The sequence below is a fragment of the Artibeus jamaicensis genome, unplaced genomic scaffold (assembly GCF_021234435.1).
Source record: "Artibeus jamaicensis isolate MK-2021 breed Jamaican fruit bat unplaced genomic scaffold, CSHL_Jam_final contig_1998, whole genome shotgun sequence".
Lineage (NCBI taxonomy): Eukaryota > Metazoa > Chordata > Mammalia > Chiroptera > Phyllostomidae > Artibeus > Artibeus jamaicensis.
This window is the reverse complement of record NW_026521407.1, coordinates 17,864,766-17,877,478: the sequence shown is the minus strand read 5'-3', so window position 1 is coordinate 17,877,478 and position 12,713 is coordinate 17,864,766.

Sequence of the window (12,713 nt, the reverse complement as noted above, 5' to 3'; positions counted from 1 at the left end):
GCAAATGTTGCATGTGCAGTTGTATTCCCTTCCTTTCTTTGCTAATAAACAAAACCGGAATAGGAAAAGTTCTCTTAAGTGGTAAGGCCATCCACTTTTTTGTCTAAACCTTACAAATGATATCAGATTGTTTGCTAGTTGTTTTGTTTCCAGAGAGGGGTGTGAATAGTGGTATGGAGCGGAATTCAAGTGAACAGGTCTAAGCCTCGCCTTTCATATCTGTAAAATGGGAGTAGTGATCTATAAAGACTTGGCATGAGGACTAAATTGTAGAACAGATGCCCTCAGTGTCTGTCCAAAATGAGAGGTTCAGTTTTAAACTGACCGAAAAAGCCCTTTGAAAGTTTCACAATGTTGTCCCGGCCCGCTCACTCTCCTGTCTTTCTGTGGTTTTAAATGGATCTCCTGTCTTTCCTGTGCTCAGGTTCACGCACAGCAGCTGATGTGCTGTTCCCACCCCCAGCCCTCGCAAGATCTGCTTCTGGTCCAAAGAGTCTGATACAACAATGAGAAAAATCCTTGCACTTCAGGGGTGGCCCCCAAATCTGAACTCTGAAGAGGGGTGGGATTTATTTCCCACCGGCACAGGGAACATAAGGAATTGCCTCAACCAGAGAGCAGAGGTTCAAGTGGAGATGCTGGCACAGTGAATTAATACCATGGGCTTGTCTTCTAGTCCGTAAAGTGGGTATAATAAATCTCAATATTTGGGGACAGTTATATAAGATGATGGAGCAGGCTTTCAGTCAATGCTACCGTGTTTCCTTCTGTCACAATATTTACACGTACTTGTCCAGTTGGTGAACTGGTATGAGAGTCGTCAAGGTCAAGGGTAATGAGGGGATGCCTTAGCCCATGTGCCCCGGCTCTCTGCACACCCTCATCGACAGCAACCACTGGACCGCCCTGGAGCCTAGGTGTGGGCACATCGGTGGCGAAGTGTCCCAGTCAAGACAGACTCCAGGGAACTGGCTCGGCCTGCTTAAATAAGGAACTTAGGGATCCCAGGGACCTGGTGGGTATGAGGGGGAGCACAGGCTCTGGGCAGTCTCCTTGGCCTTGCCCCATGAGTAGGGACAGCACCAGGGGAAGGCCAGAGCAGGACCCTCTAAAGCACGGTTGAGGGAGGGGTGGTGGCAAGAACTTCTTTTACGTGGAGCTAAGCTTGTGCTGTCTGGGAGGATATAATGAGGTAACATCTAAATGGGCCTCATTTTACACAGGGCCTCAACTAGACCTCAAACACATCCAAGTTCCTGGGCTCTCAAAGTGGATCCCAATGGGGAAATGTTGAAACACTGCCTTTAAGGCATTTATTAGCCAGTCCTTAGTTGAGGTCTTTTGTGCCCCTCTGGTAGGAGCCCACCGATGCTCTGGGGTGTCCCTGCCCTTCCTTCCCAAGGCCGCCCTGGGCAAAAAGTCAGCGAGCACTTTCTAGAATAGCAGACACATACATGGGTCTGGACCAACTCTTAGTTATCCATTTACCCTGGATTTCTGTTAAGGGCCACAGGGAAAGTGAAGGAAGTTATTTCTAAAATGTTAAACCCAGCTCTGAGAGTAGACAGAGTTCTGCAGGACTGCTCATGTGTGTATTCTGGAGGGGCAGAAGGAGCTAGGCGCTCAGATTTTAAAAGATTAACAGACAGTGTTTGTCCTTTTCTGTCTGACTTATTTCACTTAGCATCACACCCTCAAGATCCATCCATGTTGTCGCAAATGGTGATATTTCATCCTTTTAGGGCCGAACACTCCATTTTGTGTGTGTGTGTGTGTGTGTGTGTGTTACTCTTCTTTGTTTACCTCCGTGCCTGGGCTATTATAAACAATGCTGCAAGGAACATAGGGGTACATATATTTTTATGAATTAGTATTTCCATATTTGGGGGGTAGATACCCAGAAGAGTAATTGCTGGGGCATACGGTCATTCTCTTCTTACTTTTTAAAGGGACCTGCACAGTGTTTTCCATGGGGCACACAACAGAGATTACAGATATCAAATTATCATGTTGTATGCCTGAGACTGATATGTCATCAATGGTGTTACCTCAAAAAGTTAATTTAAGTAGATTAATTTAAACACCTATTTCCCTAGGTGGTTTTCTCTCTCAGAATTGAGCAATTCACAGAGATTCTTGGCTAATTTGTTGCAACCGTCAAGGAATTGGAATTTGGGGTGCTACGTAACTCCCCCGGGGGGAGACATAACTGACCCAACAGATCACAGGTGGCAAACCCAAGGCCCATGGGCCGAATCTGGCCCTCCACCATGTCTTATCCGGCCGGCACCTTGTTTCCACCCGGCAGCAGCACCGCGCTCTTTGCCTCTAGTTAAGGAGTAGTTACATTTAGGCAGTCCTAGAATTACATTTGGCTTTTGAAGGCAACCATGAGGCTGATGCAGCCCCCGGTGAAAATGAGTTTGACTCCCCTGCAATAGATTCACCCAGAAAGCACAATAAGTTCTGCTGGAAAATCTAAACAAATTTTATACCTACAATTTTGTCTTGGGTCACCAAAAGATTTGCCCCTCTATGGCCTTATTCTTAATTCAATCTTCATAGATAAAGAAACAAAGAATAGTTGTGTGGGCACTTTTTCAATAGCCAGGAACTAGGAAGTGTTTCTGAAAAGCCTTTCTTCCATCCCCCAGCATAAACTTCTTCATGGAATAAGAGTATTTCCTTGGGGAGATGGTACTTTTGACAAATTACTCTCTTGGTGGGCTTCATGCCCATCCCAGTAGTGCCGGCCATTTTTCTAGTTTGGCTGCCGTGGTCAGCAGCACCCAGAGCGCTTCCTGTTTTCATTTCCAGGCCACCTTTCCTTAGCTCTCATCCCTTGGTTCCCCAGACCCTTTCCTTCCAGGCTCTGCTCTGCTTCCCTGCCGCTGTCTCATCCTTCCTTCTTTCCTTCTTTCTCTCCCTCCCTTCCTTCCCTCCCTCCCTCCCTCCTTCCCCTCTCTCCTTCCCCAGGTTGGTCAGGGTACCCGGCCTCTGAGGACCTACGGCATCCTCACTCCCCATCGTCACAGCCCTGGTCACACTAGGCTGTCATTGTCCCCTCCCTCACCTACCGTGCCAGACTGTGGACCCTTCAAGGCAAGGACGCATCTAACTTATCTTGTATCTTCAGCATCTAGCATGGCATATGGTAAAGGTTCACTAAATGTATGTTATTTAAATACACATGCACCATCTGCCTATTTCTAAATCATTTTCATGCATTTCCGAGGTCCCCTCCAGGACTGTGGGGACCTACGCCATGACTAGAGAGGAGACTTTTGGCTCAGCTCCGTTTGTCAAAACCAGGATCCTGGATATTGCTACACCCTATGCTAACCTGGAAAGGCTAGATAACACCACATAATGGATGATTAGGTGACTGGAATTAGTGCGAGGTGTGTGCCGGGTAGGGATGATCAGTACATATCATCACATAATGGACACCAGTCAAGTAGCCTCTCACAGTGAGGCAAACAGGACAGTGGAGTTACTAGTGGCGGCAGGAGGAACTAGAACCTGAGCCATCCTCAACAGCAGTGCTTAGCACTCATTCCTAACGGGGATGAGCTAGAGTCACAAAGAGCATCAGCAAGCGACAGGCAGGTGTAGGTTCAAATCCCAGCTCTGCTACCTCAGGCAGCTACTAGTAGTATCCTGGCATAAACCACCTAACCTCCTGGGCTTCACTTTCCTCATCTGAGAAATGGAGCTAATTATGCCCACACCTCGCTGGGCTGCTGAGAGGAGTGAGTGCGATAACATGTACAGCACCTACCAAAGTGCTCAGGCAGAATGGGTGTCAGGTATTAACAGCACGTGCTGCTAGGCACTGGCGGTTAAGAGCGGTTAATGATTTCGTTATATGAAAACAGAGGTTAAAAAAACACAGTTGCTCATACTAAGTTTTAGATGAACTATCCTGATAATTGCTTCAGGAACCTGAAGTCTGGAGTATGGCTGCTTAGTAAAACTACCAATATAGTGCAAAATGCACGTCACAGTGGAACTTTTAACTTTCTAGTAGCTGCATTAGAAAATAAAAAGAAAGTGAGATTGATTTTGACAATATAGTTTATTAAACCCAACATATCCAAATATCATTTTGACATGCAATCAACATAAAGATTAATAGAGATACTTTACGTCCTTGTTTGCATACTGAGTCTTAAAATTCGGCGTGCAGTTTACATTTACAGGGATCTCAATGCAGATGCTAAATTTTCACTGAAGATGTCTGTATTTAGATTTCATAAAACTTCTAGTGGAAAAGCAGATTCACAAAATCAAATCGTCCCAAGTGTACATACACGTTTTCTAAGAACTGAGTCATGTGTCCATCTTTAAATTTAATTTCACTGAAATTAAATGACATACAAAATTAAGCTTCTCGGTGCCACTAGCCACATCCTAAGTGCTCAATAGCTACTTGGAACTAGTGGCTATTTTCTGGGCCAACCCACGGGAAGTGGACAGAAGTCTTGGCACCCAGGCAAGCGGAACAGCCTGAGAGAGGGCATGCGCCTGCTGTGTGGCCGGGACAACGTGGGAGTCGGTTTGATTAGAGCCAGCCAGGTGAGATTGAAGAGACATGGTGGAGTCAGGTTGGAAAGGGGTGAATCCCTGGGGATGCTGTCGAGATTTTATTCTCTCGCTAAACAGAAACCACTGGAATATGTCTGAGCAGGGGAGGGGCGACACAGGCAATGTTTTAGGGCCACCATGTCCGGCACCGGAGCCCAGGAGCAGGTGGACAGAGGAGAGACAGCAGCTGAGAAGAGCGGTTTGGAGGTGGCTGTGGTGATTCAGGTGGGCAGTGACAGCTCCGGGCTAGTGTGAGAGCCAATAGAGCCATTGCGAGGCTTTACAAAGCCAGACTCCTTAGGTCTAAGAAAACAAAGAGCCTCTTTAGAATGAGGGCAAGGAAAGGGGCAGAGACGGCAGGAGGACTGAGCCTGCTGCCTGGGAGACCCAGTGCACACTGCACGGTTTAAGGAACCAGGCTGCTTCTGTGGGTCAGGAAGTGACTCGCCTAGGACAGAGGGCTGAAGCCAGGCGCAGGAGACTGTTTTTTTTATGGCGTTTTAAAAGCAAATGTATAATTTTATCATCTACTCCACCCTATGAATCACACGGTGATCCTGGACTTTGTCCAGAGTCTCTTGAGATTGTGAAAGTCACTCCTTGGTTCTAGGGAACTCCTTGAGGTGCTTGTTCTAGGCTGGAGCTGAATTGAGGACTTTTCAGAAGGCACAAGAAAGGTCGAGGCTGCAGCCCCTCTGTTCCCTGGCTGGTTTTTGTTTTTTTTTTCATACCCCTAGTATCTTCCCGGGGAAAAGCATTACTTCGGGTTTTGCTCTGTTGTAAGAGGGAAGGCTGTGCTGGAAAGGAAGCTGCTCACCCCCACCTCCCACCTCTGCCTGCCCCATTCCTCCCGAATCACCTTAATCTGCAGCCTTGACTTGCAGATGATCCAGGTCAAAAGCAAGCCTGCTGGGGCTGCTGGCACACTGTTAGGGACTAGACTGTGGACTACGAAACAAGCCCAGCACTGTGTTGTCAGGATGTGTGGGGAGAGCCTTGCTGGGCTGGGCACTGCGCTCCATGTTGGGAAATACAAAGAGGAAAGGATTTACAAGGAGTTTACAGTGGGTGAGGCCAACTGGTCAACCAGTCATCACTGTACTAAGTGCTCTGTGCCAGGAGGGGAGCGGGGACAGCTGCCCAGGGCTTTGCAAGTTAGAGCATCACAACCAGCCTGGGGCCTCATTGAAAGCAGGTGGGTGGTATTTGAGTTAAGCTTTGAAAGAAGAGAAGGGGAGGAGGGGGAGGGGGAGGAGGGCATCTGGGCTGGAAATAACATCCAGATGAAGACTCAAGGCATGGAATAATAACGGAATAACAATGCGATTGTGGTGGCAGTCACTGTCTGTGAGCTCTTGCTAAAGGCTAGGCCCTGTCCGAGGACTCCTCATCGGTGAGCCTCCTCCTCCCCATTTCCCACACGGGGAGACCGAAGCTCTGAGCGGTCAGCTGCACTGGCCAAGATCATACTCAAGGGGAGGTGCTGGTTCAAATCCAGAAATGTCTGATTTGTGTCCCCCCTCTCAATGGCACAGTGCACACCAGGGTTGCAAGTCGTTCAGTGTCACACCATGAGCACATGGGGGCCCCCCGCACTGATCTACAGATGTGGGTTTTAGTGTTGTCTTGATGCGTGGACCACAGTCATGTCTTAGGGGGGTCATGAGGTGCTCCCTGCTGCTGATGAGTCACTGGAAGAGATACTCCGTGTTCCATGCAGGGCAGGAAGGGGGTGCTTCTCGACTGTCACGGCCCTGCCCAGCACAGCAGCACGAAGCGCCAGGGCAGTGGTGTGCAGGGTGGCCCTCAAGCCCAGTGTGTCTGAGCAGCTGCGAGTCCCCCCACTGGGTGGGTCTGGGCAGGCGCTTCCCCTTGGGCTGGCTAAGCATCAGACACCGATCTTTCTACGTCAGGCGGGTCTATCTTCAACTGTGCCGATGCTGCAGTTTGTGTGAATGGCAGACCCGGGGGCAGGCCGAGTAAACACAGACTATCTCCCACTCCAACGTTTCCTCCGGGGAGGCTCTTCCTCCAACTGGAACACTTGATTCCCACTCTCTTATCAACTGGAGCTTCCTATCCTAATAAAAGGAAGCTATTCAAGTCCGTTTCCTGGTATTGCCTTGACCTTGCCAGGGCAGGCTTGCATCGAAGAGACTGTCCCTTAGAGGAGAATATTTTTCACCTTCAGAAATCCATTACGCAGCCTCAAACCCCCACATCAAACAATCCTACAGGCATTTTGAAAATGTGTTTAGCCAAAGCCTTCTGCCTTTAATGTTTACTTTCTACTTCAGCTAGTTCAAGTGTATTTTCTTGGCTTTGGACAGGCCCAGGCTGTGTCTATTACCTTATTTCTAGACAGTTTTCCTTCCCAGTGTCAGTCTCCCCTTTGCCATTCCCTCAAACAGGTCGGCTCCTTTAAATTTTTCTCATACTCCCCTTGCTGCCCTATTGTCCTTATGATGATAAAAGTCCTACCCTCCTCTCTTTCCAAGTACTACAGAAGTAAGGACTCTGAGGAAAAAGAAATGGTGAAAGACATCCTTCAAGATTTAGCTAAAAAAAACGAAACAAAACCCTAACACTCCCTGAGTACATTAACCTTCATTTTTTCCCTCCTCATCCAAATTCCTGTGAAATCATAGTCTTTGCCACCCAGTTTAGGACTTGGGGCAGCCCACCTCCAGGACGGCCCCTGGGGAGTCTTTGCCGGGATTCCCAGCCTTGTGTAACCCTCCCAAAGCGACCAGGGTGGACCCGTGTAACTGATGGGCTCCTGTGGCTCAGAGTTTCACAACCGAAGACACATGGCTTCCACCTTCCTCTGCTGGGTCACTCCCCAGAGGGGAACCTGCCTCCGTACCGTGAAGACACTCCAGCAGCCCCATGACGGGTCCATGTGGGGAGGCACTGAGGCCCCCCCACCAACAGCCAGCACCACCTCGGGGGCCGTGTGAGTGAGCCATCTAGGAAGCAGATCCTAAAGCAGCAGCTAGTCTGCAACCTTTTGAGAAACCGTGAGCTAGAACCATGCAGTTGTAACCTGCTGCCAAACTTCTGACTCACAAAAAGTATGAGACCATAAATGTTTATAGTTGGATTAAGCTGCTCAATGTTGAGGCAATTTGATACACAGCAATAGATAACCAATTCAGAACTTGAAAATAAATGGTAATAGTAGTGGTTAATATTACTGACTGCTTGGTAAGTACCAGGCACGGCATAGCCCTTTGTACACACTATCTCACTTAACGGTATAGTCAGCACTAACAATGACGCTGACGACGTGCCAGAAACTGCTCTCGGCGCTTCACAGAGTCCATCCAGCCCTCAGAAGTGGCCTTACACAGTATGTGCTACGATCGGTACATTTAAGGAAACTGAGACAGGAAGAAGTCGGGTAACCTCTTCAGTCCAGGGCACACGGCTTGGATGGGGCAGATCGGGACTGGAACCCGGCCCGGCTCTGCAGCCGGTGCCCCGGCCACTCTTTCCACCGCTGAGCTGTTCTGTGGGACTCTGGGCTCCTCAGCACAGGCAGACTCACCTTCTCTGGAGACTGGGTCTTGGCCTCTGATTCTCCGCCACAGTTCACACGCACTGAAGGGCTCCAGAAATGCTGGCGGGTCTTCGGCATCCCTCAGCTCAGCGCCTCCTCGCTCAGCCAAGTGATTGTGGCACCAATCGCGTGGCAATACAGTGAAGCCTTTCCAGGCACGAGCACGTGCTCCAGAGCCACCAAGACAACAGCGCCCGAAGGAGTGCATTTTTTTATAGACCCGTGAAGAGTCTCACTCAACTGGTTTTATCCAGACAGGCTGCTAGAAATGTGAGATCAGGCTGCGCCTCGGGGTTTGACCTGTGGGCACTCATGTTCCTTGATCCTCCAGGCCCCTAGTCTGCCCATTCCGGGTACTTAGCTCCCACCATGGACCCTGGAGACATTAAAAGTACTTTCCATTCATCAATCAGACACTCAGAGGAACCTCTCATTATTTATTTCACTTGAAAGCACAATCATTCAAATTCCACCTAAACACCAGTCAGCTTCAGCTCCTGCCTGCTGGTCTGGGAATGCGGGCTGTGAGCACCTGGGAGAAAAGAGGGTGTGGACTCGGCAGAGCCGTGGAGTGCTGCTTTAGGAAGGTCACTGGCGGGGGGTGCCAGAAGGAGCCGGATAGAATGGGTGGCCGACAGACCTCCAACCTAGTTAGGTTCCTTTGGGTCACTTTGCTCCAGCACTGACCTGACAACTCAAGAACTGCTTTAAAAATTTATTTATTTTTATTTTTATTTTTTTAAAGATTTTTAAATTAAATTTTATTTATTTTATTTATTTTTTAAAGATTTTATTTATTTCTTTAGAGGGGAAGGGAAGGAGAGAGGGAGAGAAACATCAATGTATGGTTGCCTTTCGCGGGTCCCCTGCTGGGAACTGGCCTGCAACCCAGACATGTGCCCTGACTGGGAATCGAACCGCAATCGTGTGGTTCGCAGGCCTGCACTCAATCCACTGAGCTACACCAGCCAGGGCCTAAACATTTATTTTATTAAACATTTGTTGAACTCCTACTAGGAGCTGAGCCCCAGTCTGTAAAGAGTATTAATATGACGGGGTCACATCTAAAGGGAAGACTGATGAAAGTGGAAGACGTTATTCAGACCACTTGAAAGGCCTGGATGGGGGAGGGGAGGGCACTTGCTGGGCTCCAGGCCTCAAGTGGGAACACTGGTCACAGCCGCTTCAGTGTTATCTGATGGCCTACCCGTTCTCTTGCAGCTGGAAGCAGATGCCAGGCTGGAGGGAAAGAGCTACTTTTGCATTCTGTTCCCAGGGCTTTCTGGAAAGGCAGAAGAAAGAACAGGAGAGCCCCGCTTCTCTCTGCAGAGCTGTGAGTCACCCTTGGGAAACTGTCAGCAGGCTCCACCGGAGCATCTCAGAACTTTACTTGGTTGTCTTGACCGTGGTGTGAGATCGAGTGTGTCCTGGGGACTGACCTGTGGGAATGGGCGTGAAAGCTATGCTAGGCTTGGGGATGCTTCTGGAAACCCCAGACTCTCCCTGGACTTCTGCTACCTTAGGTGACCAGACTCACTGACTCAGTCCATAGCACTGGAAGCCTGTACGGTACGGTACCAGGTCCAGCGCCAGGTGCTGGGGACTTGAATGTACTTATGATATGTCCTTGGGGTGCCTCGGGTTTACAAATTACCACATGTCACAGACCTCTGCAGTCACTTTTAAAGTACAACTTTATATTGGTGACTGCCAGGACATACTCAGTGTTCCCAGCAGAGGCCCAGGAAGAGTCCTCATCGCACTGTCATTCCAGGATGCCAGCCTCACAGTGAGGAGGGGTCAGAGCCACTCTCAGGGTCAGCCTCCCCAACTGTAGGCGTTTCCCAGGGCTGCCGCCACAAAGTGCCCGACTTCAAACAACAGAAATGCATTGTCTCAGTTCCGGAAGCTACAAGCCCTAAATCCGGGCGTAGGCCGGGCCACGCTCTCTGGGACAGCTGTAGGGAAGAGTCCTTCTTGAATTCTCCAGGCAAACTCTTCCAGCTTCTGGTGTTTACCAGTACTCCTTTGCCAGGGGCTTGTACCTCACAGGACCATCCTCCTGCTGTGTGTCATCATATCATCTTCCCTCTGTCCAGATTTTCCCTTTTTATAAGGAAACTAATCATCAGATTAGGGTGTGTCCAACCTCATTTTTAAATTGATTTTTTTTCTGTACAGACCCTATTTCCAAATAAGGTTACATTCTGAAGTGCTAGGTGTCAAGACTTGGACATATCTTTTGGGGGATGCAATCCAATGCATATCACTAGTCTCATTTTTGGGGAGGCCTATATCAAAGGGAAAGAGGCGGGGGAGAGGGAGAGAGAAGAGTAGCAGAATTGAAGAAAGTCCAGGAGGAGATAATAGGACACAGACTCAGGAGCACACACAGCTGGAGGCGGTGGCCTTGACCAGGACAAAGGACACCTATCCTCTGGCAGGAGTGAATAAGGGTGAGCTTGAGGGGGAGGTGGGAGTCGAGGCCACTGGCTACTCAGCTGAGCAGATGCCCCGTTGCCTGGGGAGAATGAGAGGGGTGGAGGTTTGATGGGACCTGAAAAGAGCTGCAGAGGGAGAGGGTAGGTAGCCTTGGCATTGCACTGCTGGGCTATCACAGTTGGGTTTTCCTCCAGTTCTCTCGTTCACTTGCATATGAATTGCCCCAGGGCCTGGGGAATGTGAGGGTGGGTCGGTGGGTGGGGAGGGCCCAAAGAGGCTATTAAGAAGTTAGCTGGAGTGACTGACCTGCAGTCCAGACTGTGTAGGGTGGGATGTGCAACCAGGGAGGGCCTGATGGCTGGAGGGTCTGGAGGGGTGGGCCCTGGCAGTGACAGGCATTGGAGCGGGGAGTGAGGGAGAAAGCTGGAGGTGCTAGAAGCCGCTCACAGGTCCAGGAGCTGAAATCCAGGTTTTGAAGGTGGCCTAGTTCTGGGTGAGAACCAGGTGCAGGGTGTGGCTTTGGACTTGGGAGGGGTGGCTGAAGTGAAGGGGCAGCATAGATCCTTGGGGAATCTATGAGAATGGGGAGTCCATTGGGTAACCAAGGGGAACCCTGATTTCATCTAAGATGAGGACAAGAAACTGAATATAGGGAGAAAAGCTGGATGGGTGAAAGGAGGCAAAGAGGGGAAGCATAAACCCCAGAGAAGGCTGACTTTCAGCATTTGATCCAGGGAGTGTCCAAGGAAGGCACCTTACTGCTGCCTTCGGTGTGGGGGTGGGGCTGGGGGAGGGGCTAGGGCTGCTGGGTTTCAGGGCGGGATTCTGGAGGACTGAGGGCAGTTTGCTCAGGAAGGGGCTCCTGGGGCACTGCAGGTAAGATGGGAGGGGGTGGGTGGCAAAGCATGCAGTGCAGGATGAGGGGTGTGGGGAGGCCATCCCGGCCCCTGGCTGTGCCCCTGGGGACGCCTGCAGTCCAAAAGGGACAAGGAGCCCCTGCGTCACGAGCAGGCACAGGACTAGGGCCAACGAAGAGGAAGGAAGCTTGGCTCTGACTGGGGCCTAGGGTCCGGAAGGGGGCTCGGGCTGCAGCAACTGTCAACCACGTGGAGGAGGGGAATCGGACAGAGGGGGATGCAAGAGCCCCAAGCCGGTTCAGGTGCCCAGGAAAAAGCAAGTTTCCTGAAATGACTAAAGCAGTGGGTGTTAGGGGGTGGGCAGTGGGGGAGAGGGGAGGGAGGCAGTATTTAGACCCACGTGGGAGCACAGAGATACACTAGTGACGGAGATGGAACCCAAAACTGTCTAACTACAGAAAGTGAAACATGTGGATGTTAAATCCTTGCAGGTGCCCGTGTTTTCATTTCCTTTGCGTATCCCGGTTCAGTCATCTTCCTGTGTCCTTTAAGACACTGTCGTCAGTATTCCCAGGAAAATCAGAGGCAGAAAGCAGCAGAGTGGGAGCTTGGGAAAGTCCCTCACTTTGGAGAGTCTCAGTTGGACAGACATCCACGCTCCTGCTCCCCCATCTGTTCGCTTGGGAAGAAGGCATCTGCTGCCAGCTGAAGGAGGGGCTCAGGTCTTGGACAGTGGCTGAGCCTGCCCCAGAAACACCAGGGATGCCAAAACCCCAAGGGAGGTTGTGGTGGCTGGTGACCCTGAGGGTCATCAGCTGGTGTCCATTTGGGTGTAAGCAGCCCAGGGCAGAGTGTGGACTCTATAGAACAGCCTGCCTGGGGTGAACCCCCAGCTCTGCCACTTACCATGCTACGTGGTAAGGCTACATGATCTGGGGTACTCACTGAAAGCCTATCTGACTCAGTTTTCCCATCTGTAAAGTGGGGATCATAAATGTAGGCCCCCCCCCCCTGGAGATGTTGTGAGAATTAAATGAGTTGAAAGGTGTAAGGACTCAGCATCCTATAGCCACCCAGTAAAGGTGGCTTATCTCCTTCAGCATCATCTGTGGTACCCAATGAGCTCTGACAAAGCAGAGACTTCAAGAACAAGGTGGAGGTGTCTACAGCAGGCCTGGGTTCCACCAGGTGGAATGAGGGTACATTCGACCCCCCATCCCTGAGCAGCGCCCTCCGCTCTCCCCACTCACAGGCAGGTGAGGCAG